Source organism: Myotis daubentonii, chromosome 5 (genome assembly GCF_963259705.1).
Source record: "Myotis daubentonii chromosome 5, mMyoDau2.1, whole genome shotgun sequence".
Taxonomy (NCBI): Eukaryota; Metazoa; Chordata; class Mammalia; order Chiroptera; family Vespertilionidae; genus Myotis; species Myotis daubentonii.
The window spans coordinates 39181490-39195166 of NC_081844.1; positions in this window are offsets into that span (position 1 = coordinate 39181490).

A 13677-nucleotide genomic window follows, 5' to 3' on the forward strand; every position below is an offset into this window, starting at 1 on the left:
CTGAAAAATACAGGTTGGAGCAAGAATATGCTAAAATAGGGAGTTGGCACTTTATTTTTGTAGGTAATTGGAGATTGTCATGGAGAAAAGTATTGTTTCTAATCTGTGATTTAGGAAGATCTAAAGCCAATCTGAAATATGAGGTAGAAATGCAACAGAAAGTAGTATAAGGAAATCACTGAAGAGGCTACTGTGATTATGCCAGTGAAAAACGATCGAAATCTTGAACTTTAGCATTGTTATTGGGAGTGCAAATGATAGAAGGAAGATGTGAGAGACATTTTGGAGGTGAACCATCTTGGCAAAGTACTGACTGTTGAACATAAAGATTAAAGAGTTAAAAATTACTCTAAATAGTCGGAAGAAGATAGAGGGAACACAAGTGAAGGACAAGTTTACTTGGGTTGGGAATAAAGTGACAAGAGAGAGGATTTGAGTGGGAGAGAATGAATTCCCCTCTGGTCAGTTAAAGTACAAATAGGACAATCGTGTGAAGATATTCAGCAGCTAGTCAGTTAGGTAGGAAATGTAGTATAGAGCAGAGCTTGGCAATGAAAGCTAACATTTTGGTAGAGTCCTCAGTATAAAAATGATAGAATAAACCACAGGAATAGCTATGTTTATTGACAATGTCATGATCACTTCAAATAGCACAGTGCACTTCAAGTAGTGAAGCCTAAATAAGTATTTGTTGAATTAACAGATTGATTGACAAGGGTTCGCAAACCAAATATTCAAAAATAGTCTTAAAGTTTTTAAATAACATGCCTTAGATATAAAAATATACCGTGTTTCAATTTATTTTATTTTATTTTTTTAATATATTTTATTGATTTTTTACAGAGAGAAAGGGAGAGAAATAGAGAGTTAGAAACATCGATGAGAGAGAAACATCGATCAGCTGCCTCCTACACATCTCCTCCTGGGGATGTGCCCGCAACCCAGGTACATGCCCTCAACCGGAATCGAACCTGGGACCTTTCAGTCCGGAGGCCGACGCTCTGTCCACTGAGCCAAACCGGTTTCAGCTACCGTGTTTCAATTTAAAGAACCTTTCAGAATAACTCTCTGTTTACAAAAGAATCTTCTTGCCAGGACATGAGGCATCCTACTTATCCAATATTCTTTTTTAGTGGGTAGACTGTAATTGACTCTATAATCGAAGTACCCAAAACTAAAATTATACCGGACCAAATTAGACCTTGCACTGATTAAGACACATGTGAATCAGCCCTCACCTCCCACCTGAATATCTGAGTCCTTAGGCACTCTGGTTTAGCTGTTTTCACGCCTCCCTGAGGTTTAGGGTTGCAAAGCATCTTCTGGGTTACATCCCATTGCCTTGACCGGGATGCTGTCCCCTAATATACTTATTACAACTATAAGCTCTACATGAGCCAAAGTGCTGCTGTTCTCTGTAAGTCTCCCTGCCCGGGCGTATGTTTTCTCAGCAAAAGTGGGAAGAGGAACCCTCTCTTTCGGTGCCTAGCCATCGTCTTTGAGGCCCTCTTGACTCTCCTCCACTGATTCTGCCTTTAGCCCTCAAAGCCCTTCTCTGCATGCAAATCAGCCAGACAGCTCCGAGGAACCAGACTCACCAATTCCTCACAAAGGCCCACACCAGACTTAGGACCACCCCAGTGCTCCTCAGCCTCTCCAGCCAGGCACCTGCCCCATAACCTGGGGGACTACAGAGTTTATTGTCTACACCAGGACACTTCTGAAAGCGCTAAAATGCTAAACCAGATGGTACTTCAAGACAACAGGCATACACTAGGAAGTATGGTCGCCCTACCCATGACTATAATACAATGTGATAAATGCAATAATAAAAGTTTAAACACTTGGCCGTGGGAATGTAAATGCAGCAAGGGTCAAAATTGGGCCCCATCGAAAGCATCTCTACATTATCTTCCAATTGGCACCCGTGATAAAAACCTTACTGTTAAACCAGGGATATCTGTATTCACGCTGCACAGCAGAGCTCTGGCCCTGGCAGGAAATACTCTGTCAGCATCTTGGAAATAGATTCTGTAAGTTAGAATTCTCGTTTTGTAGTTCAGTCAGTATGACAAGGAACTGAGTCTCAAAAATCTCTGGAAAGATCGTGGAGATATTTCATTTGGCAATAGATAATAACATCAAAATAACAGGTAACATGTATCTTACTCTTCTATTAAAGCTTACTCTGCTAAAGGCTTTGTATTCCTTAACTCATTTAGTCTTGGCAAGTACCCTCTGAGGAGATAGTGAGTCCTGGATATGCATCTATCTAAATACACCCGTCGGTGGGAAGATATGGGTAAGAGTGTTTCAAAGCAAGGGAAGCAGCAATGCAAAGGCCATGAGGCGAAAACGAAGTTGGTCCCTGTACAATAGAATGTAAGCTTCATGAAGGAATGCGCTGCCTTATTTACTTATCCACTCCAAGTACCTCAAAAGAGCCACTGAAACAAGAAACAGTCAGTCAATATTTGAGGAATGCATGAATGCATGAATGAGGAAACCCAGGGAAGGTGAGTTTTAGAGAAAAAGGCAGAGGTCATATCTTGTAGGGCCTGGTGGTGATAGTAAGAAATTAGGAAAAATCCCAAACTACATTTAAACCACTCTAAAAGTATTTCTACATCCTATATAAACCATTTTCTAAGAATGGAAGATTTTTTATTTTTTTTACCTCTTTGGGAGTCTGAAGGTGAAGAAAGGTCTAATTTTATTTTAGAATATATTCTATTCCAAAGAGATCAGAATACATAATTTTATTCCTTCAATGTAAGTGAGAGGTCGCACGTAAGGGGAATATGGAAACGAAATATAGACATGATTGCATGTATGTATACATTGTCATATATGTTTGACTACTTTTCAGCATGGGTGTTATTCTAAGATATTAACGTTTGGGACAATACAGACAAATCACAGTGTGATGCCTAAGTGTCTCTACAAGAATTTGAATACAATAGACTCAAGGCCTCCTGGAGGCCCATGCAAAGCCAGATGTTCAGTCCTTTAGGCAGATTTCTATAATCCCCACACCTTGGGGACAGAGAAAAGTGGGAGGGTAAAAGCAGAATTTCTTAAGATAAGCTTGGGGTCTTCCAGAGAGGCTCTGGGGAACACAGCTAACTCTTCTCCCCTTGAAGGGACGAGTCCCTCGCAAGGAATGCTTTAGAAAACTGAACGCAAGATGCTTTATAACCACTAGCTATTAATTGTAGTGTTACAAAAGAGACATTTTAAGCAAAATATGGTGGAAATTTTTATAGAAATACTCTATTCTTTGCACCAAATTTTGATTCATATTAAGCTATCAGTTTTGCACATTTCGCCACCTGGTGGATAACCTGGAAACTACAGGATTTTATTTTATTTTACCCCACCCCCACCCCTATAGTGATTAATTTCCACATTCTCAGAAAGAATTGCTCTAACCCAGGGCGAGGATATTGTTTCTTTTCTTCATCGGTGCTCCTAGAATAGTGCCTGACACTTAGTAGGTAAAAATAGTTGTTAAGTGAATGATGGGTTCATACTCCATTTAAAGGACGTCCTTATGGAGAATTGGAAATGTGGTGTTGGAGAAATGTGTTTCCTAACTGACATGAACGTTACAAATTATTTAAAAAGTGAGTGGTGAAAAAAATAGTAAGTGGTGGTGGGGTCTATATTATGGGGTTAGAAATATGTCTACATAGTTCATTAGGAACAGAAGATGTTATCATTGCTCAGTGTAAACAGATAATGCAGTTAGTTTAGTGAGAACCTAACTCTCCTCACTCCAACTGCTCCAAATGAAATTAAAGATACCCTGGGAAATGTCCTTTCTCCTTTGCCTGAAAACCATGACTAGCTTTCTTCTTACTTCAGGCTTTGATGCTTGCTATTCCCTTTTTCTGCTGCCAAAAATTATAAGCCTTTTTTTTTAAAAAAAAAATAAAAGAGTGTGTATGCATATGTATAAATGTATGAATATGTATTATTCTTTTTCAAAATAACATTCTATGCTTCTACTCAGAGAACCAAGAGTGTTAATGACTTCTAAAGATATTTCTCCTGGTATAAAGATTGGTGATTTCATAAACAAAATAATCATCATAATTTTTAGATAAAGCATTTCTCTAATGTCTTTTTGATTTCTGAGATTTTCTTTCGGAAATATTTTAAAAAGCAAAACATATGCTTACGTTTTAGCACCTAAAAATTTGGGCTGGAAAAAAATAATTAGATAATCCACCTCAAATTTCTCGGGAGGGTTATTTTCCATTCTAAAATCAGCAAAATATGTATACAGACAACATATAACAGTATACCTATGGTTAATTGAAAGAACTTAATTGTTATGTTTGCAAATCAAGCTGATAGTAGATTGGCAATATCCTTATAGGTTTTGATAATACGTTGTTAATATACAATCTTGGTTCTTTTAAGCTGAAACTATATATATATATATATATATATATATATATATATATATATATATATATATATATATATTTGTTAATAAAACTCATTTATGTTGGATAGAATTAAAACTCTCTTCGGAGTTCATAGTTTTAAACAAATATACACACACATCTAAATAAATATTAAACCCCAAACAGTGACTTTATTTTGACAAAAGCTATAGGAAATCCAACCTCACATGCATAACTTACTAAACAACAGAAATTTTTAAAATGCCAGTTTTTAAGAAGCATAAAATTTTTTTAGGATGAGAAAGTTACATTATGAATTAAAATATACATTTCAAAGACTTCAAAAGTAGAAGTTGCTTCTCAGGTGATTTTTGCTGCTCTAAAAAAAAATAGAGGTTAAAGTAACATTTTAAAAATCATTTCTTATATATCTATTGATTGAACATAGCATTTATAGGTACATACAAAATAACATGCACAAGAAAAACAAATTACAGAATAACCTTTCAATTATTTTTAGTGTCTGTGAAATCATTTGTTTTTCTCCACGCTATCCCTGGGTGAAGGTCTAGAGCATTTATTTGAACCAGCTATCTATTTCATTTTCCTAAGGGTCCCAGGAGGCGATAGTCATACATTGTTACTTCAGCCTTCACGAAGGCAAAACAGCCCAGAGCCCTGTACTGTAATGGACAACACAGAACAGTCCCAATTTCAGTTCCTGCTACATTGACAAGACTCCTTCAGGTAAGAGATTAAAACATTCTTTTATCTTTATAAGGTTAGTGACCATTTTAATGGAATAAAAGGATTATTTCTGCTGCACTGAGGATAGGAAGTTTAGAGTGTGACTATGTGGGGAAACTGTCTTTTCACTTTTATGCTTGTGTTTCTCAAAAGTTCTCCTTAAATGGATAGTTCTATAAATCTGAATATTAATACTTATAATAAAAGCTACTGAAGACACTGGTTTTATAGAGTCTGACCAAATAATTCAACATACTTTTTTTAAATATAAATCACAGGCTAAAAGGTTTTGACTTTTAATATCAACAATATAGTACTAATATTTGTTCTATCATTGTGACAAAAAAAAAATCTAAATTTAATTTACTCACCTCAAGCTATGTGTAACATTTTTAAAATAAATGAGTTTCAAAATTAATTTCTCCTGCCTAATATGCATGACTTATATAATTTACATATATATTCAAATATGTAAATTAGAAAGAGAAAAAAACAACAAATATAATCCCTAAAATTGTTAAAAGATTTTCAAATAGCTAATTTCTTCAGATTTTATATTTTTATATAATTTGCTGTTTAAACAAAAAGATCTTTCATTTGGGAGATGGGCTTTTAAAAGATAAGAAATAAATCAAAGTAAGTGACATTACAATATGTGCTTAAACACTAAGACTTCCATTTTGCTACAAAATATATATGACATAAGTGAATTATGTTTCAAAGAAGTGTAAAATTTATAAATGAGTTTCACATGTTATGAAGTGTAAGCTATGTTTTACTAGGAAATTTATACAGCATTTTAATCTTGACATTTAATGATTTCTTGCAAATATTCGTTTTATTACTTTCCAATCCATATCTAGGAATTAAAAAAAAATATTTAACCCAAAGAATTGTTCTTTCTTGGTTTAAGTGGGAGTAAATTCCTAATTCTTAGAAGGGGATGTATTGTGATACTTTCTAAAATACAACCATCTTTAGTGTTTTGTATGTGTTCCAGGTAATTAAAAACATTTTGTTTAAAAATAACTGCGTGTGTTTAAAAGCCAAATATCCTATCTGTTGCCCTGGCGTTATCATTTGGTTAGGGGAGCAATCTTTTTTTCTGGAAAGTTAAGTTTTACAATCAAACGTCATCCACTCAGAAAAGCTGTGCAAACGACTAAAAGAACCACATTTCATTAAATTGGAAAAAGCGGTTTCTTCGTTGTAACTGTTCTCATAAAACTCTGTGCGCGTTTTGTTGTGTTCTTTTAAAAACGCCTCGCTCCTTTTTTCCTTTCACTTTAACAGCGTTCTGGCACGTGACCCGCGCAAACCACACCGCTCTCCCTGGGCATCGGAGGTGGACCGCGGCAGATTCCAGAAGGAAGAAGAGTCACTTAACGTCCTTCGCATATTGGGAGTCATATTTATGAATCAGGCAGGGTTATGTCCTTCCGGGCTTTGAGGCGCCATACCGACGATTGTCTCATTGGCATCTTCCACCGAAACTTAGCCAATCGAGTGGTTTTTCGGGAATCCCAACGCCCGGGAGCTGGAGGGGATGCAGAGTCTTCCCCAACTGTCTCCCGCGGGCACTTGCTCTGCCTCCAGGTGTGTGTTGGGGGGCGGGGGGTGTGGGGGCGGGACGGTGTGATGTAAACAGAGGCAAAGCAGGGCAGCGGACTAAATTCCTGCTGGATTCCGGGACCTTATCTCCGCGGAGCACTTCAGGCCCCACTGTCGCATCCTTCATCCCTGTCTGTCTACGGCAGGGCCTGGTGCCCCGAGGTCCCGGGCTTGGTTGCAGCCGCGGGGCTGCTGGTGGGGATGGGCTTGGGGGATTTAACTCCGGAGAGCGGGAGAGGAGCAGCACGAACCGCCCCATTCCGTCTCCAGACCGCGTCCGCCTCGCTGTCTGGGACCAAGCGGACCACGAAGTTGGAAGAAATAGGGCGCATTGCAAAGGGGGATAGGATAGCCCCTTCCCTCTCTCGGTCTCAGGGGACAATTTTCCCAAAACACTGCTGCCTGACTTCAGTTACGTGCTCTGCGATCGGTCGTCGTCGTCTGTTTTTGTCCGGAAGTGCTTATAAAATGTATTGATCCGCTGCGTGGAGAAAGGAACTGGGCAAGGACCTGGGAGGTCCCACCCGAGACCTGCCGGGAGGAGGCGTGTGTTTCGCGACGTCTGGAGGGTGCGGCGAGCTTCGGTGCTGAGAATGGTGAATGGCGAGAGGAGCGCTTCCTCTGCTGGCTCGGGAAAATTAATAATAATAATAACAATAATAACAATAATAATAATAATTGTATTTGTAACCGGATGGAACCAGTCTCGATCTTTCATGGAGAGCACGGTTTGGCCGCTTGCCTGGAGTTGGGGCTACGACCACAGCAGCTGCTGCTGGGTTCTGGAGGAGTTCACGTCTTAAAACAAATGATCGAGGATAATTCATTCCCGAGGCAAACGGCCTGTCCCTCCTCCCTCCGCCACCGAGGCGCTTCGCGCTGAACTCGAGGGCGGCTCGTTCCCACCGTGCGCTCGCCGGGCCTCGGCGCCTTGCGGCCTTGCGGCCTCGCGGCAGCGTGCACCCGGGGCAGTCCGCGGCCGCCGGGACCCACACCAGACTCGGCCAGACGGATCCAAGAGTGGACATGCGCTCAGTTTCTCAAGGGGTTTGGAATAGAATCCACCGAAGCGCGAGAAGCTGGAAACCCCGCGCCCCCGAGCGCCGGGTGGGGAGGCGGGGGCTCGGCGCGCAGGACGCGAGAGCGGTCCTCTGGCTGAGCAGTCCTGCGTTCACTCCGCCGCAGCTCCCCACGACTGGCGAACCGTCCAGGTTTCCCGCCGACGCGTGTCACCAGCGCATAAATCACTGTCGGCCGAGACGGCAGGGGCAGAGCGCTCTGGCCGCCGCCGCCCCAGGCAGGATCACCGCCCGGGCGCGGCGCGACGTTTCCCGACCCGGACGGAGGATCTGCTCGGGGTCTTTGCCGCAGAGTCTCCTCTGGCTCCAAAGACGCATTTGCACTTGAACAGACACGCATAGGGAGGGGCTGGGGGAAGAAGGTCCGGCTCGCGACGGCCAGATGACGGCCCATCAGTCCGAGGATGTCAGAGCGCATCATGGGGTTTCATTCTGTGGCAGGGACCCCGGAGCCCCTCCCAATGAAAGCGGCATTCTCGAGGTCACAGAGAGCCCCGGGAAAACTGCCGCTGGGGCCCGTGCCTCTGGATCCCCGCTCTCCCTGCCCGCCCCCGCCGCCACCCTGCCTCTCATTCGTTCTGTTTTACAGGGGTCGCATCTAAGGGTGCCGGTAAAGAAGGGTTAACTCTTTGCTGTCATAGCAATTTATCGGTGCAGGTTTCAAGGTGGTATTTCCAGCGACTGGCCCCAGGAATGCGCTTCAGGGCTTCTCTCTCAGGCTACACCACACGCTCAGATGAGAGGCACCGCAGACCGACGTCAGGGTCCTCTAGACGCCCAGCTCGCCCCCGGGCAGGCGCTGAGGCCGCGGGGCGCTGGGCTCCAGGCGCCCATCCGAGGGCGGGGAAAGGAATTCCGCGCGCGGGGCCGGAGCCTGGGGGACCCGGCGGCGGAGGGGGCGGGGTGCGCGCGGGCTTAGCGGAATGCCGCGGGGAGGCGAGTGGTCAGGCAATCAACTTTCACCTTCTCAGGGGCTGCTATTAGAAAAGGGACTGGTTTTCGTCCAGCGGACTCCCCCCTCGGGCGTTCCGGGCTTGACGTTATCGCGATTATTCCTCACTATTCGCCTTCATTGCTTTAGGAAAAGACACGCACACACCTCCACGCTCGGGCGAACTCCAGCCACATCAGGGTCTCTTTGTCCCTGTAGTTTCCTTTATTTGTTTTTTGTTTGTTTGTTGTTTTGCTTTGCTTTTTGAAATCTGGGTTAGAGAGTTGGTAGTGCTCCCCCCTCCCCCCCCCCCCCAGCATTTATTTCAGAAGAGGCCACAAAGCATTGATCTCTACCTTTTTATTCTCACTCAAATGATCTCTCTCTCTCTCTCTCTCTCTCTCTCTCTCTCTCTCTCTCTCCCTCCCTCCCTCCCTCCCTCCCTCCCTCCCTTTCTCTCCCCCTCCCTCCCTCCCTCCCTTCCTCCCTCTCAGTCCCTCCAAGAATAGAAAAGAAACCCCAACCTTCAACTGTCAACTGTTTTCCAAACACCAGATTAATGTTTCCCAGGACTCGGTAGTAACGTGACCTTTCTGTTTTCAGATGTGTTTTTCAACATGTAATCGTTTGTTTGTTATGTCTCTCCAAACGGAGCAAGGAAAGCTGGGGGGAGGGTGCGTGTTACCAGAGGGAGGAAAAAAAAGACCCCCAGCCTGTTCTTGTTCCCCCCTCCACACAGGAGAGCTCAAAGCATTTCGTTTTCTTGAAGATAATCCTCAGGGGGGAAAAGTCCTCCATGCTGGCATTGAAAAGAGATCTGAGCACTTGATGAGCAACTTATTTTTTAAGAAAACAAAATACTCATATATATATATATATATATATATATATATATATATATATATATATATATATATATATATATATTAAATGAGGGGCCAGTCTGGGGTGTTGTAATGCTCTTTTCTTGATCTAGGTAGTTACATGAGAAGTATTATTTTAAATTATTTGTCAAGTGTTCACTTATGATTTCTGTCTCTTTGGATTGTTATACTTCAATAAAAGTTTTTAAAATCTAAGAAACAGAACATCTCTGATGTGTGTGTATGTAACGAGATTCTAAAATTTATTCATCATACGTTTCCAAACCAATACATTTATTAAACTGTCTTTAAGCAATTTACCCATAACTTGATTTCTAAATATTAGGTTCTGAATCAAATTGGCAATATTCTTGAATTAGTTATTAGGAAACCAGCATAAATATTTGACCACTGTTTCTAGTATATTAAAATATCAAATAAGCAACGAGAGTTCAAAGCTTGTCTTAAGTAATACCTAAAGAAGCAAAATAGCTATTTTAGTGGAAAAAAAACAACAGCCATCAGACTTTATACTTTTAAACAGCATTTAATTGTTTGATCCTAGCTCCTATCAGGAAACGTTGTATCCCAAATGAGAATCTTAAAAAGAATTTCAGCCATACTCAAAAGTGAATTTCTAACCCTAGAAAGAGGCCATTTTTAAACGTGTTTTCCCTCCATAAAATATGATTAGGCTGCATCCAGGGTTTGGTGACTAGGTATTTCATCAGGAACCAAAGACTAAACGGCTCTTCCGTTTAATCAATGGCTTTTATTGCTGCTACCAACCTCACTAATGACCCAACTCCTTATTTCCTCCTTTCTTGCCTCATCCTTTGCCAACTCACCTCAAGTTTTCCCCCCTCCCCGTTCAACTTAGAGAAATCGAAGTTATTTTCCGACAGTTCGCTTTCCTGTGGACTCCCACCCCTTTCCGTTTCTCGCTCCGACGGACCCTTTATCCCGGAGAACAATTGCTAAGCCCGCCCCGCCCACACGGAGACTTCACCGCTGCTTTATGTTATAGGCCCTTCCGCGGTTTTATGATTGGTCGCTGTGGCTGGAATGTTTATAGATAATAAACAACTAATCCATTTCTTGCCTAATGAATTGCCCCACCCGCGTACCAGTTTAACACCCGTAACTAGCTCCAGGATCAACCGGAGCCACTGAATAGCGGGGACCGAAACCACCCCATTTCGCTGCCTTTGAAAATCAAAGCCAAATCACCCCAGGTCGGCAGACGGCGCATTTCCCATTTTCCAGGTCCTCTCCCCCGCTGCCCCCCCCACCCCCCACCCTGAACTCAGGCTCTCCCCACACGCTGCTCTGCCCACCGGTGGAAGGATGAATCCCAAAGTTGCTTTTTTTCTTGGCATCTTTCTAAAAAAGCCAGGAGGGCGATCCCGGCGCCTGGGCACCCTGCGCTCGGGGATGGGTACGCCCGCAGGGACCCTGCCTGCATCCGGGTGGCAGGCCGCAGCTGGTGTCTGCAGCAGCTCCTAACCTGGCGGGCCCGGCCCCTCCAGCCCTCAGGGGCAAGACAGAACACAGGGGGAGTTGGAGTGGTCCTGGTTCTGAAAGAGGTCCTGCCAGCGCACGATCCCAAAGCTGCCCTTTTGCAAGGCCGCGCGCTGAGAAACCGAGGTCGGGGAGAGGTTCTTTGCTCCTCGCCACGGCAGCAGAGGCGAACGGCCCCTGGCAGGGAGTGAGATGACGGCGACTGGGGACCAGCCTGGGGCCCCAGAACCGAAGGCGGCGGCGAGCTCCTAGGTGTTGCTTTGAGGGCGTCCACGGTCCAGGCTAGTCTTTGGAGCGACCCCGAGAACGGCAGTGTTCGCCGTGGATCAGTCTCTTCCCACAGGAGCCAGAGCAGGGAAGCCTCCTGAGTCTCAACCCTAAGGACCCAGATCAACAATTCTCCTGCTAGGTAGAGCCTCCCCCCGCCCCCCCCCCCCCCAATCCATTTCACAGTTTGTATTTTGCATGAATGCACTTCCTTTACTGAGACAATAGTTTGAAGGTTCTGCGGTTTGCGGTTATAATGCTAATGTTGATGTTGCTTCTATCTGTGCCCACAGTTCCCGGATCTCTTCTGTCCAAGAAACCAAGGAAGAGTCCGTAGGAGCATCAACTCCCCCCCACCCCCTTCAAATGCCCCCCTCCATCCACGTGTGATTTTGCTTCCCTTTATTGTAAAGAGGAGATGAAGGTGTTGTTGAGTCAGAATTAATTTCCCTGGGTGGCCAGATCTTACCAGAACTGTGAGTAGAGAACCTCTGTCTTCTGTCACTGGTCTTGGTTTGTAAATCCCATTGTTTCATGGTAGTGTGTGTGTGTGTGTGGGGGGGGGGGGTGACTTTTAATGCTCTACCATTCAATTAAATACTTATAGCAGGTAACAACGCCCTCCTCCCCTCCCCCCTAGAAGCCCATTGTCATCTCGATGGCCCTGGGGAGAAGGGCACTTCATGCCACTCCAACTCGCACTGGTCGTTACTCAACTCCTGGAGTTATCAATTCAGTACGTTTAGTGCCCGCTAAGGAATCTTGGCTCCATAGATCTCCAGTGACACCAGGCCAACTTCAAAACAAAAAGCAGGTCAAGGTCACGTTCCTCCGTGAGAGAGGGTGTTCTGTCTCCACCAGGGCTGTGCTTGGACCTTCTCCCCACCTGGGATGCGCTCTGCTCCGGCTCCCAGGGCACACAGGTGTTGCTTGGGGAAGAATTGGCAGCTCTTCAATGGCCATCAGGACTGGCCTGGTTTCCTCCAGGTATTGACTTATTTTGCTTGAAGCTGTCTCTCTCTCTCTCTCTCTCTCTCTCTCTCTCTCTCTCTCTCTCTCTCTCTCTCACCAGAAAGCCTCCCCTCCTCAGTGGGAAGGGACGTTGCCCATTTCACAGGCAGGCAGGGAAGTCTCAGGGCCTGAGAGACTTGCCCAGCCTCCTTGCCACCGCCTGCACCCGCTGCTCACAAGGATTTCATTGGCCCCTGATAAAGAAGAGAACGGAAAAGATCCGCAAAGGAAAACTGGAATGAAAACAAAAGCCAAGAGCCCACCGCCAGCTGTTTGATTATTTTCTCTGCCTTCGCTATTTGATTTGAACCTCCCTCCGTCAGAAATAAAAATAAACAAGAACACAAAACGTTGACTGGTTCTACAGCAGTGGATGTGTGCATGGTTGATACAGAGAGTAAAGAAAATAAATCCTGGTTCCTTAATGAAAGGAAGGAATAATTTGTGTAAATGGAGCCTTAACAAAAGAAACGGGGAACGCGCAGGAAAAGGTTGCAGCGACCATAGGTACCTTGGGGGACGCGCGGGGACTGGGACTAGGACGCCTGCAGTAAGTCATCGGGATGCCTCAGGCCGGCAGCCCTAAGAACCTGGACCCAGCCGCACATCAAAGAGCGGGGAGCAGGCTTGATTTTATTTGATCATCAAAGGAATGGCTAAATCAGCAAGGCATTTGTCTGCACCCTGGGTAGTGCGCAGAGCTCTGGAAAGGTGTTTGCGCTTCGGGCTGGCTTCTACAGAACAAGGCGGACAAAAGGTTATGCAGAAGAGAAAGCTCTTACCTGCAGGAAGGTACAGCCCTTGTGTCCTGACCATGCTACGTGAACTAGACACAAAGTGCGCGCCAACACAGGCACAGTTGTGAGACCCACACAGGGTCTCTTCGCAGAGGAGTCTAAAGAGCATTGGGGTCCAGCCGGCTTTTCCTCAGCCTTAAGAGCATCCTGGCTGACTCCCTGTTGGGTCCTAGTGTGTTCAGGGATCACACCCCGCAGACGAGGGAAAATGCATGTGAACTCTACTATGTATAGAATGATAGCAAGTCTCCTACGTGTATTTGAAAATTTCATAGACAAATGTGGGGATGACTGGTAAGAAAACTCTTGGGAGAGTTCTGGTTGCATTTTATTTAACCTCTCTGCCACCTCCCCTTTAGCTGTCACTCTCATCTGAAGTTGACCTTTATTGGAACTTGACACAGTATTTCTAAAATCCAGCCTTTGCTGCCTTCT